Raw genomic sequence first — 18,569 nt, 5'->3', positions numbered from 1 at the left:
TATGCACCTTGATAATAAATTTAATTTAAACTCTGAACTTTAAATGTTGCAATTGAAGCCACATCAGCTACTTCTCCTGGCAGCTCGTTCGACATTTGCTCCACTGTCTTGAGTGAAGAAGATCCCCCTCAGGTTCCCCTTAAATATTTTACCTTTCACCCTTTTCATCTGCACAGTCATGACCCAAAATATCGATTGCCTATTTCCCTCCACAGATGTTATCTGAATGGATTAGATTTATTAGTCATATGTATGTTGAACCATACAGTAAAATGTGTTGCTTGTGAAGATGTGCTGGGAGCAGCCTGCAAATACCACACGCTTCCTGACCCATTGAGTTCCTGGAACAGTTTGTGTTTTTGTCCCAGTCTACATTCACTACCTACAATACTTTTTATAACCAGCACATGGAAATATTCTAAAAACGTGCAACGGTAGCATGGCAGTTTGCCTAACTCTATTACTGCTCGGGCCACGGAATTCAGAGATCAGTTCTGGCGCTGTCTGTAAGGAAGTTATACATTCTCCCCGTGAACATCGTGGGTTTCCTCTGGGTGCTCCAGTTTCCTCCTACAGGCCAGAGATGTGCCAGTTAGTCCTGTGATTATCATCATCAAATGCCTGGTACGCCACTGGAGTTTAGGACAGCAATGAAGGTCCTCCATCTGTTTGGCCATCTTCCCTATTGTGTCCCGGGTGAAGCTCAGGGTCCTCATTTCTACCTCTGTGGTATGGCACCAAATTGTCTTTCATCTCCCACATTTCCTCCACCCTTCGGGGTTCCAATGAAATGCTGCCTTGATGAGGCTGGGGTTAAATAGGTTTGTTGTGGGGCAATGGGGCTTGTTGGGCTGGCAGGGCCTGTATTTCTAAATAAAATAAAGATGTAAATTCTAGGTAACTCCAAGCAACCCTGGAGGCTCAGTAACCCACCACGTGGTCATAGTTTTTAAAACAACCCCCTTTCAATCATCTCTGTTTCCATCCTTTCCATTTCTTTGTTTTCAAACACGAGAAGATCTGCGGATGTTGAAAATTCGGAGCAACGCAGACAAAACGCTGGAGGAACTCGGATCAGGCAGCATCTGTGGAAGAGAATAAATGGTCAGCGTTTCAGGCTGAGACCGGTCTTCAGGACCTTTCTCCCACAGACACGTTGCCATAGCTGCTGCCACGTTCAGTTATTTTTTACATTTTTAGATTCTCTTTACTTTTGGCATGGACTATTTTTCCTGTCTCTCTCAGATTGATAATTACTTTATCATTGTCACTGTACCAAGGTACAGTGTAAAGCTTTTGTTTGCTTGGCACCCTGACAGATAATTCCATTAAGTACACTGAGGTTGTACAAAAGAGCAAAAACAATGCAGAATATAGTCTTACTTAAAATGTAGTTTTAAACAGAGCACTCCCAGGAGTAAAAGCTCTAAAGCACAAGGATTGTAAAATGACCCACCTCTGTTATTTTTGTAGCATCTTAGCAGTGCAGTAGTCCACATTACTTCCAAGTTCAGGTTTATTGCTGTTCAACCATACACGTATATCACCAAATGAAACAATGTTCCTTCAGACCAAATTGTACAACACAGTATCTCTCTGTCTCTCTTTCACACGCACCACATAAAGTGATATTACCATAAATTAACAGATAATAAGGTGTATATAATGATAGATGTTACTGATGCTTCATAGGTGACGAGACCTGGGTGGTGGCAGGGAGTTCAGTAGTCTTAAGGCCTGGAGAAAGTGCTGTTTCCCATCCTTATCTAAATGATACGGTACTTCCTACATGATGGTGAAGGGGGGTCAAAGAGATTGCTGGATGGGAGGTATCATTGACAATGCTAAGGGCCCTGTGTATGCAATGCTCCTGAAAAATATATCTAATGGGTGGAAGAGAGATCTGATGATTGGATTCTTCAGAAAGCAAGTGTGGCCAGAAGCTTGGGTCTACGCTGAGGTTGAGGAACAGCCTGTCATGGGCAGTAGTGAAAGGGAAGGGTGATGGAATTTGGACATATTCACCATGATGTATGGGTCCATTATCTTGCAGACTGTTGATTTTACCTTTGATTTCTGGGTAATGTGTGGAATTCAGGAAGTGACCCAAATATTTTGTGAAATTCTCTTACATTCTGGCCTCAGGGGCTGAAAATAATAGTACAGAGATGGGGGATTTCTTTAACCAGGTGGTGGTGAATCTGTGGAATGCATTCAGACGACTGTGGAGGCCAAGTCATTGGGTATATTTAAAGTGGAAGTTGACAGGTTCTTGGTTTTTAAGGACATCAAAGGTTATAGGGAGAAGGGGAGAATGGAGTTGAGAGGGATAATAAATCAGCCATGATGGAATAGTAGAGCAGACTTTTGGGCTGAATGGCCTAATTCTGCTCCTATGACTTGTAGTCTGATATTTGCAGAAGCACTGTGTTGAAAATACTGCATTCTCTTCAATAACCGTTGTGAGTTATTTCTTCTGTATACCAATTAAAAACTATTCTGCAGACTTGGAAAAGAATATTTGTTGAATACTTTTAATTAAGCCTTTGTGTGATTATATCTCTGGCACCCAGTTGGTTTGGATTCCTATCAGTCTCCTGTCAGGATTCCTTTCCCTTTGGAGAGTTTAGGACTTGGAGAGCCATTCCTGCTAGCTTTCTACTGAGTCCATGACTCTTAGTAAACTGAAGATTCCTGCAGACGCACAAACGGTATGGGTGCGACCGTTGACTTTAGACATACCAGCAGAGTGAAAGTCTGTTTGGTTTCTCCCAGTCCTCTCGTCAATTAGTAGTTGCACTGTCAGAAGATGTAAAGATCAGAGAAAATGTTATTCACTCTTGAAATGTGCTCATCATTTCATCCGTCTGCTCAAGGTAACAAGCCAAAATGACTTTTTTGAAGGAGGATTGGCAGCAATTAATGTCTTCATTGGACAATCTAACCTGAGTTGTCTGGACTTTTCTTGCTCTCTTTCCACACTCATTTCACCCCCCCCCCACCAACTGCACCGCTACCCACTCCTGCAGGACCTTAAGACTAAGACATAGGAGCTGAATTAGGCCATTTGGCCATCAAGTCTGCAACACCATTCAATTTATTTTCCCTCTTAACACCATTCTCCTGCCTGCTACTTGATGCTACATAACAGAATAGGAACAACAGTTAGTGTCATGGTGCTGGATGGGCAAAGCTAATGATTGTTGATTCAAACCCCTGCATCTCCAGTTATCTGTATCATTGTTGGTGGATGGGTTCATGAAACTGCTTGACTTATCTGTGATTAGGCACACGTTTTGGCAATTAATACAGCCCGTGTGTCCCTCTTCCCGGCCCCGGACAAATGATTAAAACAATATCTGGATCATTGGGATCTCCAATTTCCGGTGGCCCCCAGCTCTTTAGCTGATGTTGTACATGACTTATGGGCCCTCAACCCAAAGGTCTTTGTATGCCTGAGCAAATTCTATGGCAAGACCTACTCAATAAGATCTTTATGTGCACTCTCATTCCTATAGTTCTGTAAGTCATTCCTCTAAGAGAAATGGAAAAGTGAAACAAATATGACTGTAAGAATGTATGTATCGCAAGGTGTCCTAACTTTTAGTCCCTTCCTTCTCCTCACACACAATTTAGTAGCTCAAGGGCTCAATGTAGAGCAGAATGGCTCCTTCACCCAGTCCTGTCCACTCTCCTGGATCAATCATGTCAAACCCAGAAAAAAAATCAGCCTTCCTTTCCTGCTCTGTACCGGCTTATAGATCCCAATTCAACAGGAGATGCCATCAGCCCGCTGTGTTTGTCATCGCCAGTACACAAATGTAAAGGAGAACAAAATAAAAGCTACTCCAGATTCAATGCAGCACAAAAAAACAAAAGATAAAGAACATAATAATAATAAAACACAATAAATATATATACATAAGATAGCTTAAGTACTTATATATATTGGTCATATGCCAATAAAGTGACATTAAGCATAGGAGTGTCTGAACATAAGGTGACTGATAGGAAATGAGAAAGTCATGGTGGTTACAGGTGTAGAGGGGTAAGTTAGTGGGTGGAGGTGTTGATCAGCTTTACTTCTTGGAGAAAGTAACTGTTTTTGAGTCTGGGCATCTTGACGTTGGCACTATGTAGCCTCCTCCCTGATGGGGATAGGTTAAACAGTCAGTGGGATCCTTCATAATGTTACAAGCCCTTTTCTGGCACCCTTCTGTATATATGTCCTTGATGGCAGGTAGGCTGAGGCCAGTGCTGTGTTGGGTAGTTTTGACTGTCTGTTGTAGACCCTTTCTGTCTGCAGCGGTACAGTTTCTGTGCTGTGCCGTGAGGCAGCGTGTTCAGATACTCTCTACTGCGCACCTGTAGAATGAGTATGGATGTGGTGAGGGTGAGCTTTCCTGACTGTGTAGGATGTGTTCTGGAACCATGAGAAATCCTGTGAGATGTTCACTCCAGGGAGCACCTATGCATCTGTTAGTGTGTACTTGTTTCTTTGTGTGTGTCTGGGCTCATGTCTAAGGCCAGAGCGGGTGATGCCTCCCCTAGTTGCAGAGATGAGGAAGCATTTTGCAGCTCTGTACTACACTCACAGGAGATCCAGAGTGTTAACATTCTGCGCGCATACATTGCAAGTTGTTTTGAGTTGACAGCAAAGACTTGCTGAGTAGTTAGTTAATACGGGTGTAATATGAAATGTATAATTTTCAGGCTGTTAATGGTGATCTGTGACAGCCCAGTGAACTGTAATTGATTAGCCAGCTTCCTCTGAGGGAACGAAAGGGCTCCCATCATCAAGCCCTCATCGAGCTCAGCAATAGGAAACAGCACCAGCTCACTTTAATAACCTCTGCATGCACACAAATAAAAATGACTTGTTATGCATTTGTTACTGAGGGACGTGAGCAGCGCATTGTTTTAATTTGACATAATTTATGAAGGAGCTTTGGCCATGCTGAGCAGTGTTGGAGTTATTCGATGCTGGTTGGGACTTAAAGGGGCAGCACCTGTCAAGGTGTTTATCATCCATTGCGTCAGCTAATTATTTCAGGTGTTATCATTACTTCAGTAAAAGCAACAACCAATTTGCACACAGCAAGTTCCAGCAAACAGCCGATTGTTAATGATGAAGTGATACTAATTGATGCTAAATAGTAATCAAGACACGAGGAATAGATTTGAAATACAGCCTGAGGATCTTTACTGTTCATCTGAGAGAGAAGATGTGGCAAACTTTTGCATCTCCTGCCAAGAGAAGGTAGCTCTGGTAAAACAGTGCTGCCTGAGAATGCCTGCTTAAATGCCAGTTCTGAGTAGGATGTGAACCCTGATGGTTCTGCCTGTGGAAAGTGTGACCCGTAATCGTGGCACACAGCACGGTCCCACAAGTGAGATCGTGACGAATGTCCAGAGAGTGATGGTTGCTGAACCACCAGGTAATTCGGGGCCGAGGCTGCCGCTTTGACCTACACAAGGAGCGAACTGCTGTAGCTCAGATGAGTGGTGATTTTACCGAGCAGGGGAGCAGGCGAGAGGCCGGATGATTGTCACAGAGTACTACAGCATAGGAATGGGCCATTCATCCCAGACCGCCAGAGCGACTAATTTGCCCAACGGAATTGGTTCAGCTTGCCAGTGTTAGGCCCGCATCCCTCTAATGCAGGGGTTCCCAACCTGTTTATGCCATCGACCCCCTACCATTGACCGAGGGGTCTGCTCTAAACCCTTCAAGAGGTTGTGGTGTGAATGTCTTTGAAATGAGATAATTGATCAATCCCACCCATTGGTACTCTTGGATATTTTTGAGGAATAAGTATTGGTCAGCACCAAGGCAGGTAGATCCTGCTCCGGCTTCTCTCCCAGTGGGAATTTTGATGCATATCCATGGGATAATGCTAACACATTGGTTGTGCTGGCTGGGTTTCTGTCCTGGCTATGGACCTTTAATCTTCCGACTGGAAAACAAATGCAATCCATCAAGCATAATGAGTCAGCTGCTTGAAGTCACAGGTACTCCTGTACCTAGCGTACATGCAATCAGTCCATGTATGTAAACTAACCTTATGTGTTTATATTTATTATGTGCTTTATGCTTATTGTGTTGTTCTGTTGCGTGGGATGTGGAGTAACAATCATTTTGTTCTTTACCCTTGTGCGCTGAAAAATAGCAATAAACAATTCTGAAACTTGAAGCTGCGATGTTCGGTGAAGATTATTTTAGCTCTGTTCACTTTCTGGATTGCATGGCAGACCCGTCAGAGTTAGGTGTGCACACTGTGGAGCGTGGTTGGCCCACTTGGCCGCAGCCTGGGTGATAACTCCCAGCTGGAGCAGCCGGTGACATCGCTGATCGCCCAGTGTTGCAGGTGGTAACGGCAGAAACCAACCCGCTCTGCCAAGTGTGGCTCAGGTGACGAGCTGGCAGGGTCCACGTTAATTGAGTCATCTCCCTAATGAGTGCATGGTGTGACCGAGGCTCCACACTGCTCCTCTGTCATTCCTCCTCGGGGCTGAGAGGATGCGTAGTGTTCTAGGGCCTCCGCAATCCAGGCTTGTTTAATGCTGTGGTCAGTCGGGGTAACAAAGAGTGGAATAACACTTGATGTGACCTGGGAACGATGACAACTGTTGCCAGAGGAGGCCCCCCTCTGTCCAGTATCACAATGAGCTGTCTGCTCAACAGGGACAAGGTTGGGGGGGGGGGGGGAGAAGCAGAAATCTGGAGCCTCGAGCTATTTGGTTGTCTGAAAGTGATTCTGAGACGGTGCTGGGGCGACAAGCTGAAAGCTGGAACAGACAAACACGTTGTGAACGAGTGTTTAATCATCGTGCTGGCTGGAACCAAATCTGATTTTAAGCCATCCAGCTCCTCTGGTGAATAAGAGTGGCCAGTTAGAGAGGTGGTTTTGTGGGCTGAGGAGATGTCATAATCATTTGGCTACATCTTAGCACAATTCAAAATCAGCCACTATTGTTACTGGCTGAATCAGTGATTCACAGTCAGATATTTCTCTTTGATGGAAAGTTGCATCTGAAATTGTATCTTCTACCACTCCTTTATATTCCCAGAAACATTGTTGTCTGTCTGTCTAGGTACCATATCCGATGCGGACTTTGGTGGCCATGGTTTTCCATATAGATCTATCCTTCGTTTTTTAACATTGTTACTGAGCAATAAAGGACCTTAGTAGTATCAAGGATCCAACCCATCCATCCAGCATCCTGCTTCACCTTCTACCATCAGGCAGGAGACTCTGATGCATAAAAACAAGAACGGTCAGGATGGGAAACAGTTTCTTCCCTCAGACCATTAGGCTTCTGAACTCCCTGCCATATCATATTTGAGGTGTCACTGTTTAATCTGTTCCGTACCTTCCAATATTTAATGTTAATGCACTTCAGTTTGTTATTTATGTGTGATTCATCTGTAGATTTTATCCTTACCTTCGTAAGTTATTGCATTTTATGTGTACTACTGTGCTGCTTTACACCCTGGTTTGGAGAAATGTCTTGTTTCTATACGCATTATTTGGTTATTTACGTTATATACTGTACATGTATATAGTCAAATAACAATAATTTTGACTTGATATTGGATGGTGAATCTGTGGAATTCATTGTCACAAACGGCTGTGGTGGCCAAGTCACTGAGTAGATTTAAAGCAGAGGTTGACGGGTTCTTAATTAGTCAGGGTGTCGAAGGTTACGGGGAGAAGGCAGGAGAATGGGGTTGAGAGGAACAATAAATTAGCCATGATCAAATGTAGGAGCAAAGTCGAAGGGCAGAATGGCCTAATTTTGCTCCTGTCTTATGGTCCAATATTGTAAGATGAACTGTAAAACGGAAAGAATCATAAACAATCTTGGGGGGGGGGGGGAGAGAGATAGAGAACGAACACGAGAACACGAACATTTTAGGACAGAGCCATCTAGTGCACGGCTTAACAATTGTGTCTGCATCTGTGTCTGTGTCTGACCCTTGAGGTGGTTTCTGTCTGAGTCTGTCATTGTGATGTGAAGCCTTGCCACATCCTGTGATAAATGACTGGCTAACAAAAGCCCTTTTGGATTAGGTATGTTCATTTAAAATACAGGTTTAAAAACGTGGGCTTGTTGGCTTGGGAGCAGGTGGTCCTGGATGAAAATTTAGTCATCTAAAGTGATATTTTCCCCTTTATTAAATTCAGCAAATGACTCTCTCCAACCCATGCACCAATTTGTCACTATGTGTTATGTAATGAAATGTGACAAGTATTCTGTGCAGAGCAAGATTCCATAAGCAAGAATAACTGATCGCTCTTGATTTCTTTGCAAAGCAAATTGCTATGGGCACGAGGAGTTTCCTTGGTGAACGAGGATTTTTGTTTTGCCTCTCCTCAAAAGCACGACACCTCAGGTGATGTGACACTCCACTCTGGCAGTAAGTGGGAATTTTGTGTAGGATTCCTGGAATATTGCTCTGATCTTGCTTGTATCTGAGCTAAAGTAGAAACAAATGTCTTTTACAGCCTTTGGACAGTTGTTATTTTTCCAGTAATTTGTTGATGTTGGTAAAAATAATGGCATCCACCCAGAAATGTGACTTTCTATGAATTTTGCAGTGGTCTCAAAGGGTTACCATGGATACCTCAAAATAAGGTAGATGTAGTTTCCATCTTCAGACACTTTAATCAACCACGTTGGCTCTGTGTCTGACAGTAGGTTTGAAATGTGAATCATTTGAATTTATCCCCAGGTTGATGATGGGAAGCCTGCAATCTTAGAAGCCCCAGTAAAAGTAAAATGTCATCTTTTCGCTTGCATAGAAATGAAAAATGGAGAAGGAGAACTGAGCAGGATAACGATGATTTGTAAGTTCTTCCCATCTCCAGTCTCCTCTTCCCAAAGCACTGTTCAAAATGATGTATAAACAGAACACTGGGGCAGTAGGTGTGAGTGGTGTGACAGGGATGTGAGATTTACGGGTGTTATTACTGTGGCTAGTTGTAGTGATTGTTGCTGCACTCCTTTCCGAACTGAACTAGTCCATGTCCTCTCCACCGCCACAATGAGGCCACACTCAGGCTGGAGGAGCAACACCTTATATTCCATCTGGGTAGCCTCCAACCTGATGGTAAGAACATTGATTTCTTGAACTTCTAGTAATTGCACCCCCCCTTCACTATTCCTCATTCCTATTTCCCTCTCTCACCTTATCTCCGTATCTGCCCATCACCTTCTCTGGTGATCCTCCTCTTTCCTCCCAAGGTCTTCTACCCTCTCCTGACAGATTCCCCCTTCTCCAGCCCTGTATCTCTTTCACCAATCAACTTCCCAGCTCTCCCCTTCACCACTGCCCCCTCCTGGTTTCACCTACCAGCTATCACCTTGTATTACTTGCTCCCGTCCCTTCACTTTTTCCTTTGACTTTTCGTCTTCCTTTCCAGTGTTGATGAAGGGTCTTGGGCCAAAACATCGACTGTTCATTCTTTTCCATAGATGCTGCCTGACCTGCTGAGCTCCTCCAGCGTTTTGTGTGTGTTTTTGCACTACTTGCCTAAATTTAACTATTTAATGTACTATATATACTTGCCGTAGTTCAGGTTTTGTCCAATATTTATCATGTTTTGCATTGTACTGCTCCCACAAAGTTAACAAATGTCACGACATATGCTGGTGATAAGTCTGATTCTGATACATGTGATTAGGCTAGGGTCAAAAGAAATGGGTTGCCGGGCAGTGTGGCTCGTTGGGCAAGAAGGGCCTGTTCCATGCTGTTGCTCTAAATAAATTTTTTTTTAAATTAAAATTTCTCATGTGATTGGGTGGAAAAAATCATAAATAAAAGGTTGTATGGTGCGCTGCGGAGAGTGGGAAGAAACTGCTGTCGAGCTGACCTGAGGCGTGTTTACTTGCTGTGTGCAGCCAAGTAATTCTGAATAATCCATTTGTCTCTTCACCCAGCTCAGTCCTGTCCTCCTCTGCTGCCTTTGTGGTGTTTGCACCTGCTCCCATGTACTCATAGGAAGAAAATGCACTGGAGGTCAGCACTGAAGCCAGGATTTTAGTGCCGTGAGGTAACAGCTCTCCCAACTATGCCTCTGTGCTGCCATACTCCTCGTTTTGCACTTCCCCTCTGGCCTTAAAGTCCATTGCTTGTTTTATAGTTTAATTTCAGAGGATGCCGGTGCCTCTGTCAGACTAGAATTTCTTTTTATTCGAGTCCAATACGCCACTGCTGCTGAAGAAACTGGCTGAATGTAATTACACAGAGTATTAGATTTTAGGTTACATCGTGGATTTAAAATTCATTCCAAATTCCTCTAATCCTTGGTCAGAGTGAAGTGCTGAAGTCACCTCCAATCCTCCCAATGTGCCCACATCCCCAGCATTTCTTAGTTCCAAGAGCTTCTGTGCTTGCGATTAACTGATTGAAAATCAAATACAAGCCTCACAGCATGAAATCCTGTGATCTTTGACCCACTGAAGTCCCAGCTACTGTGACTGAATTAAAACAAGCAGGTTTGAGTGTTTGCATCAAAGGTCCCCTGGTCTGTCATTAATTTGTGATTTAGCAAGAGCCCCAACTATTGCCTGTGTTCGTGTTTCCCACTGATGACAGTTTCTGAGCCAGGAGCCTTTATTAGAGGTGAAGAATACCAAGAGCATGTGTTTGAGCTTCTGGGATTTGTTTGTTTTGAACCATTGTAGTGTGAATGCACAAAGCTGCTTACATCTACAGCTCATCACTTTATTAAACATGGCTCAATAACAGCCTTGTTCTCTTCAACCTTCAAGTAACGAATTATTTTTCTGCTCAACCCTCTTGTGAAGAAACATGGAACATTTCTGGAGGCTTTACAAGACTGGTGTTTACATTTCTAACATGGTTTCCATGCCAGTAATCTTTTTCTTTTAAACTGGATCCATGGGTTCTAAGTGCTTTGTCATAACTCTTGGATGCGTACCTGAGTCCAGTCACTGAGTTATTTGGAGTGAGAAACAAGATACTGGCGGAAATCAGCGGGCCAAGTGACGTCGGTGAAGGGAACTGGACAGTTGTCATTTTGGCTCAAGGCCCTTCATATGGAGAGTGCCCTTCTCTCCACTGATGCTGCCTGACCTGTTGAGTTCATCCAGGATCCTGTTTCATCAAATTCCAGCACCTCCAGATTCGGACACCAGTCAGATCCAGGGTTCAGCATGCACGCTGTTTCTCAGTCTGTCTGCCTGTCAGGCGTGTACCCTTCCTGTGTGTTTCACACGTATGTGCACCCCCGTCTGAGTGTTGCATCTGTTTTGTGTTTTGTTTGGGGAGACTCTCACTCACATGGACATCATTTATGTTTCTTTCACCCTCTCTCTGTGGCTCAAGATCAGGGGTTTCCAACCTGGTGTCCCCAGACCCCTTGTTTAATAGTATTGGTGGATGGCATGAAAAAGGATGGGAACGCCGGTCTAGATTCTTCTTACCCTCGTCTAGCTTCATCCTTTGGGGATGGCACAGTAAACGTTTCTAATAGTGAGGTGGTTACAATAATGCTATTACCCTGCCAGCAATCCGGGTTCAATTCTTCTGCTGTCTGTAAGGACATTTGTACGTTCTCCTCGTAACCACGTGGGATTTCCTCCAGGTCCTCTGGTTTCCTCTCACATTCCAAAGACATACTGGTTAGTAGGTGAATTGGTCACTTGGGTGCGGTGGGTGAATTGATCACTTGGGTGCGGTGGGTGAATTGGTCATGTGGGTGTGGTTAGTTGGGCTTGTTGGGCTAGAAGGACCTGTTACTGTGCTGTATTTCTAAATAAATAAGTGAAAACAGGAGATGTATATTAGATAGGAGGTAGCGAGTGGCCTGGGGAGAGATATGAAGCATTTCGTCATTGTTGATGTGCATTGAGCCCTCTGTGTATCCTGTGCTAACATTAGCTGTGACACTTAGCTCATGTGGCTCTCCTCTGCCTAGTGATTTTGTGTTTATGGAGAAGAGTGTCAGTGCAGCTAGGTCAGACTCCAGGGCTTTCTTGTTCCCCTTCCTGCTTGTTTATCAGGTTAGGCAGATCTTCTGAGCATCGGACAAACACCTGGGGACTTTCCTCAGTTTCCAAATCCATTTTTAACAATCTACCAGCGAGCAGGAGGAGTCTTCATCACTGATTACATTGAGGAATACATAGGGTTACTGGAAATTCTGAGAATGCAATGTACTCTTGCCTTGCTAGTTGAAAGGAAAAACAAGAGAATTTTTTTTGATTCATTCTTGCTTGCTTTTGAATCTGTTCTGAATTATATGCTGAATTGTGGAACAGTAAATACTTGTCTTCCTTTGCACAAGTGTGAATTTTGGGAAATTGATAGTTTTATTATTGACTTAAAATTATTTGCTGTTCTCTTCCCCTTTCTTTCTTTGCCTGTTAGTCTGTTGTCTGTTTGGATAAACATTCCATGTCTCTCAATCTGGGAATACACTGCCTTTAACCTTGACTTTGTTCCTCAGTGCTACAGGTGCAGTTTCTGTCTTGGGGGCCAGGATCTGTCTCAGAAACTCGGGTTTGAATTGGACAGGAGAAAGGACAACATTCCAAAGGTGGCCCCTTAGGCACTGACGCGTCTTGTTTATTAGCACGTTGCTGACGTGTACAATCCCCTTGTGTTCATATGCATGTGCGATCATGCAGAGTGCCATTTCCCAGTCATCTGTTGAAGTTCTCTTTAATTGATTACCTCTGAGAGGGTACAGGAAGGGGAGGTGCTGAGGTGCAGCAGTTAGTGTTGCTGCCTCACACCTCCAGTGATTTGGGTTCAAACCTGACTGTGGGTGCTGTCCTGCGGCTGTGTGGGTTTCCCAGACACTCCAGATTTCTCTCACATGCCAAAGATTAGCTGATTGGTTGGTTTTAATTGACAACTACAAATTGCTCCCAGTGGCAAAGAGTGGGGGGGAAAATGAGCCATTTTTGGTTCGCAAACACGAGGAAATCTGCAGATGCTGGAATTTCAAGCAACACACATCAAAGTTGCTGGTGAACGCAGCAGGCCAGGCAGCATCTCTACGAAGAGGTACAGTCCTGACGAAGGGTCTCGGCCCGAAACGTCGACTGTACCTCTTCCTAGAGATGCTGCCTGGCCTGCTGTGTTCACCAGCAACTTTGATGTGTGTTGCCATTTTTGGTTGTCCAAGTTGGCTCTGCTGATTTTCATGTTATATGTTAATGATCTGGATGATGAAATTGATGGATTTGTGGCCAAGTTTGGCACCACAGTAGCGTAGCAGTTAGTGTGACACTATTACAGCTCTAGGCATTGGAGTTCAGAGTTCAAAACTGGCATTCTCTGTAAGGAGTCTCTGTACGTTCTCTCTGAGGAATGTATGGGTTTTCAGCAAATCCTCTGGTTTCCTCCCACAGTCCAAAGACGTACTAGGTAGGTTAATTGGTCATTGTAAATGATCTGACGATTAGGTTTGGGCTAAATCGGGTTGTCAGGAATTGATGGGCTGTACAGATTGAAGGGCCGGAAGGACCGATTCTGCACTGTATTTCTAAATAAATAAATTGAATTTTTAAAAAAATGATACAAAGATAAGTGGAGGGGCAGGTAGTGACAAAAACTGTTGGAGGACTTGGACAGGTTGGCAGAATGGCCAAGGAATTGGAAGATGGAATACAGAACAGGGAAATGTATAGCCTTGCACGTTGGCAAAAGGCATAGATTATTTTCCAAGTGGGGAGTGAGTTCAGAAATCAGTGCTGGAAAGGGACCTGGGAGTCCTTGTGCAGGGTTCCCTAAATATGAACTTGCAGGTTGAGTCAGTAGTAAGGAAAACAGACACAACCTTTCTGTGGACAGGATCAGGAGCTACAGAGAGGACAGGCTGAGGACCTGAGTTAAACCCAGAGTATCGACCGATACTCCAGTGCAGTACGGAGGGAGTGCAGTACCGATACTCCAGTGTAGTACAGAGGGAGTGCAGTACCAATACTCCAGTGCAGTACGGAGGGAGCGCAGTACTGATACTCCAGTGCAGTAGGGAGGGAGTGCAGTACCGATACTCCAGTGCAGTACGGAGGGAGTGCAGTACCGATACTCCAGTGTAATACAGAGGGAGTGCAGTACCGATACTCCAGTGCAGTACAGAGGGAGTGCAGTACCGATACTCCAGTGTAGTACAGAGGGAGTGCAGTACCGATACTCCAGTGCAGTACGGAGGAAGCGCAGTACCGATACTCCAGTGTAATACAGAGGGAGTGCAGTACCGATACTCCAGTGCAGTAGGGAGGGAGTGCAGTACCGATACTCCAGTGCAGTACGGAGGGAGTGCAGTACATACATGGAATTATGATGTAGTGGCCATTACAGAGACTTGGCTGGCACCAGGGCAGGAATGGATTCTCAATATTCCTGGATTTCAGTGCTTTAAAAGGGATAGAGAGGGCGGAAAAAGGGGAGGAGGGGTGGCATTACTGGTCAGGGATACTATTACAGCTACAGAAAGGGTGGGTAATGTAGCAGGATCCTCTTTTGAGTCAATATGGGTGGAAGTCAGGAACAGGAAGGGAGCAGTTACTCTACTGGGGGTATTCTATAGGCCCCCTGGTAGCAGCAGAGATACAGAGGAGCAGATTGGGGGGCAGATTTTGGAAAGGTGCAAAAATAACAGGGTTGTTATCATGGGTGACTTTAACTTCCCTAATATTGATTGGCACCTGATTAGTTCCAAGGGTTTAGATGGGGCAGAGTTTGTTAAGTGTGTCCAGGATGGATTCCTGTCACAGTATGTGGACAGGCCGACCGGGGGAATGCCATACTAGATCTAGTACTAGGTAATGAACCGGGTCAGGTCACAGATCTCTCAGTGGGTGAGCATCTGGGGGACAGTGACCACAGCTCCCTGGCCTTTATAATTATCATGGAAAAAGATAGAATCAAAGAGGACAGGAAAATTTTTAATTGAGGAAAGGCAAATTATGAGGCTATAAGGCTAGAACTTGCAGGTGTGAATTGGGATGATGTTTTTGCAGGGAAATGTACTATGGACATGTGGTCGATGTTTAGAGATCTCTTGCGGGATGTAAGGGATAAATTTGTCCCGGTGAGGAAGATAAAGAATGGTAGGGTGAAGGAACCATGGGTGACAAGTGAGGTGGAAAATCTAGTCAGGTGGAAGAAGGCAGCATACAAGAGGTTTAGGAAGCAAGGATCAGATGGATCTATTGAGGAATATAGGGAAGCAAGAAGGGAGTTTAAGAAGGGGCTGAGAAGAGCAAGAAGGGGACATGAGAAGGTCTTGGCGAGTAGGGTAAAGGAAAACCCCAAGGCATTCTTCAATTATGTGAAGAAAAAAAGGATGACAGGAGTGACGGTAGGACCAATTAGAGATAAAGGTGGGAAGATGTGCCTGGAGGCTGTGGAAGTGAGTGAAGTCCTCAATGAATACTTCTGTTCGGTATTCACCAATGAGAGGGAACTTGATGATGGTGAGGACAATATGAGTGAGGTTGATGTTCTGGAGCATGTTGATATTAAGGGAGAGGTGGTGTTGGAGTTGATAAAATACATTAGGACAGATAAGTCCCCGGGGCCTGACGGAATATTCCCCAGGCTGCTCCACGAGGCGAGAGAAGAGATTGCTGAGCCTCTGGCTAGGATCTTTATGTCCTCGTTGTCCATGGGAATGGTACCGGAGGATTGGAGGGAGGCGAATGTTGTCCCCTTGTTCAAAAAAGGTAGTAGGGATAGTCCGGGTAATTATAGACCAGTGAGCCTTACGTCTGTGGTGGGAAAGCTGTTGGAAAAGATTCTTAGAGATAGGATCTATAGGCATTTAGAGAATCATGGTCTGATCAGGGACAGTCAGCATGGCTTTGTGAAGGGCAGATCATGTCTAACAAGCCTGATAGAGTTCTTTGAGGAGGTGACCAGGCATATAGATGAGGGTAGTGCATTGGATGTGATCTATATGGATTTTAGTAAGGCATTTGACAAGGTTCCACACGGTGGGCTTATTCAGAAAGTTAGAAGGCATGGGATCCAGGGAAGTTTGGCCAGGTGGATTCAGAATTGGCTTGCCTGCAGAAGGCAGAAGGTGGTGGTGGAGGGAGTACATTCAGATTGGAGGATTGTAACTAGTGGTGTCCCACAAGGATCTGTTCTGGGACCTCTACTTTTCGTGATTTTTATTAACGACCTGGATGTGGGGGTAGAAGGGTGGGTTGGCAAGTTTGCAGACGACAAAAAGGTTGGTGGTGTTGTAGATAGTGTAGAGGATTGTCAAAGATTGCAGAGAGACATTGATAGGATGCAGAAGTGGGCTGAGAATTGGCAGATGGAGTTCAACCCAGAGAAGTGTGAGGTGGTGCATTTTGGGAGGACAAACTCCAAGGCAGAGTACAAAGTAAATGGCAGGATACTTGGTAGTGCGGAGGAGCAGAGGGATCTCGGGGTACATGTCCATAGATCCCTGAAAGTTGCCTCACAGGTGCATAGGGTAGTTAAGAAAGCTTATGGGGTGTTAGCTTTCATAAGTCAAGGGATAGAGTTTAAGAGTCGCGATGTAATGATGCAGCTCTATAAAACTCTGGTTAGGCCACACTTGGAGTACTGTGTCCAGTTCTGGTCACCTCACTATAGCAAGGATGTGGAAGCATTGGAAAGGGTACAGAGGAGATTTACCAGGATGCTGCCTGGTTTAGAAAGTATGCATTATGATCAGAGATTAAGGGAGCTAGGGCTTTACTCTTTGGAGAGAAGGAGGATGAGAGGAGACATGATAGAGGTATACAAGATAATAAGAGGAATAGATAGAGTGGATAGCCAGTGCCTCTTCCCCAGGGCACCACTGCTCAATACAAGAGGACATGGCTTTAAGGTAAGGGGTGGGAAGTTCAAAGGGGATATTAGAGGAAGGTTTTTTGCTCAGAGAGTGGTTGGTGCGTGGAATGCACTGCCTGAGTCAGTGGTGGAGGCAGATACACTAGTGAAGTTTAAGAGACTACTAGACAGGTATATGGAGGAATCTAAGGTGGGGACTTATATGGGAGGTAGGGTTTGAGGGTCGGCACAACATTGTGGGCCAAAAGGCCTGTACTGTGCTGTACTACTCTATGTTCTGTGTTCAGTACCGATACTCCAGTGCAGTACGGAGGGAGTGCTGTACCGATACTCCAGTGCAGTACAGAGGGAGTGCAGTACCGAGACTCCAGTGCAGTACGGAGGGAGTGCAGTACTGATACTCCAGTGCAGTATGAAGGGAGTGCAGTACCGATACTCCAGTACAGTACGAAGGGAGTGCAGTACCGATACTCCAGTGCAGTACGAAGAGAGTTCAGTACCGATACTCCAGTGCAGTACGAAGAGAGTTCAGTACCGATACTCCAGTGCAGTACCGAGGGAGTTCAGTACCGATACTGCAGTGCAGTACGAAGGGAGTGCAGTACCGATACTCCAGTGCAGTACGAAGGGAGTTCAGTACCGATACTCCAGTGCAGTACGGAGGGAGCGCAGTACCGATACTCCAGTGCAGTGCGGAGGGAGCGCAGTACCGATACTCCAGTGCAGTACGGAGGGAGTTCAGTACCGATACTCCAGTGCAGTACGGAGGGAGCGCAGTACTGATACTCCAGTGCAGTACGGAGGGAGTGCAGTACTGGACAAACTGAGCAGTGTCCACAATGATTGTTAATTTTTAGGGGTGAGAGCTTGTGGGGTCTTGGTAATGGAACTGGGATTGAACCATGCCTGGCAGAGAGGTATTTCCAGCAGGCTGAGCCCTGGTCTGTCGGCTGATTGTGGAAAGTCTAGCTGTTGAAGCAGAAGCTGATTCAAGATTGCTTCGTGTCATTTCCAGTAGACAAGTGTAAAGGAGAGCAGGATAATTGTTACTCAGGATCTGAAGCAGCACAAAAATACACAATAAGATAAAGAGCACAACAATAATTAGAAAGTAATAAGTATAAATACATAAATGCAGAGATAATTTCATAAGGTGATGCTAGGCACAGGAGTGTCTGCACATAAAGTGACTCTGACAGGAAGTGATAAAGCACTGGTGGTGGGTTGAGTTAGTGGGTGGAGAGGTTGATCAGACTTGCTGCTTGGGGAAAGTAACTGTTTTTGATTCTGGTGGTCCTGGCATGGATCTACAGTACGTAGCCTCCTCTCTGATTAGGGTGTGGCAAACAGTCTGTGATCAGGGTAGGTGGGATCCTTCATGATGTTACTGGCCCTTTCTGCATCTATATTTATCATTAACCTTCCTGGGCACTGTTGAAAGGATTGATGAATGTGGAAAGTCTAAGTGTTATAACGATATTGGAAGCTTCACCTTTATATGTAAATGATTACCATCACTTCTGCAACAATCAATTCCATTGTGTGTGGCCTGTGCTATCCAGTTCACGTAAAACTGACTATTGCAGCAATTTTCTGTCCCTCAGCTGTGATCAATCACACATTCAAGCAGAAGTATCCCTTTCCTTGCTGCCTGCTTGTCGCTTTTGGTTCAATTTCATCAGTTCACCAGCTCTTCATTCATCCGTTTGATTGTGCTGTTAAAATCATAATTAAAGATATTCCTGTGCTGAATGGG

The 18,569-nt window shown here is 44.8% G+C and overlaps 1 protein-coding gene across 8 annotated transcripts in view; it reads left to right on the top strand.

Moving 5' to 3' along the window:
- Positions 1-18,569, top strand: part of plxna4 (plexin A4) — an 811,940-nt gene that overhangs the window by 95,743 nt on the left and 697,628 nt on the right. Inside the window, exon 5 of one of the 8 annotated variants that reach the window (XR_011882949.1) lies at positions 8,738-8,779. The exons of the other annotated variants lie outside the window; for them this stretch is intronic. The gene's annotated coding sequence lies outside the window, so the exon portion shown is untranslated. Of the gene's footprint in view, positions 1-8,737; positions 8,780-18,569 lie in introns of those variants that run through there. 8 annotated transcript variants of the gene reach the window in all.

The sequence above is a fragment of the Mobula birostris genome, chromosome 23, assembly GCF_030028105.1.
Source record: "Mobula birostris isolate sMobBir1 chromosome 23, sMobBir1.hap1, whole genome shotgun sequence".
NCBI classification, from domain to species: Eukaryota; Metazoa; Chordata; class Chondrichthyes; order Myliobatiformes; family Myliobatidae; genus Mobula; species Mobula birostris.
The sequence above is the reverse complement of the archived record's forward strand: the minus strand, read 5'-3'. Positions and strand labels throughout refer to the sequence as shown.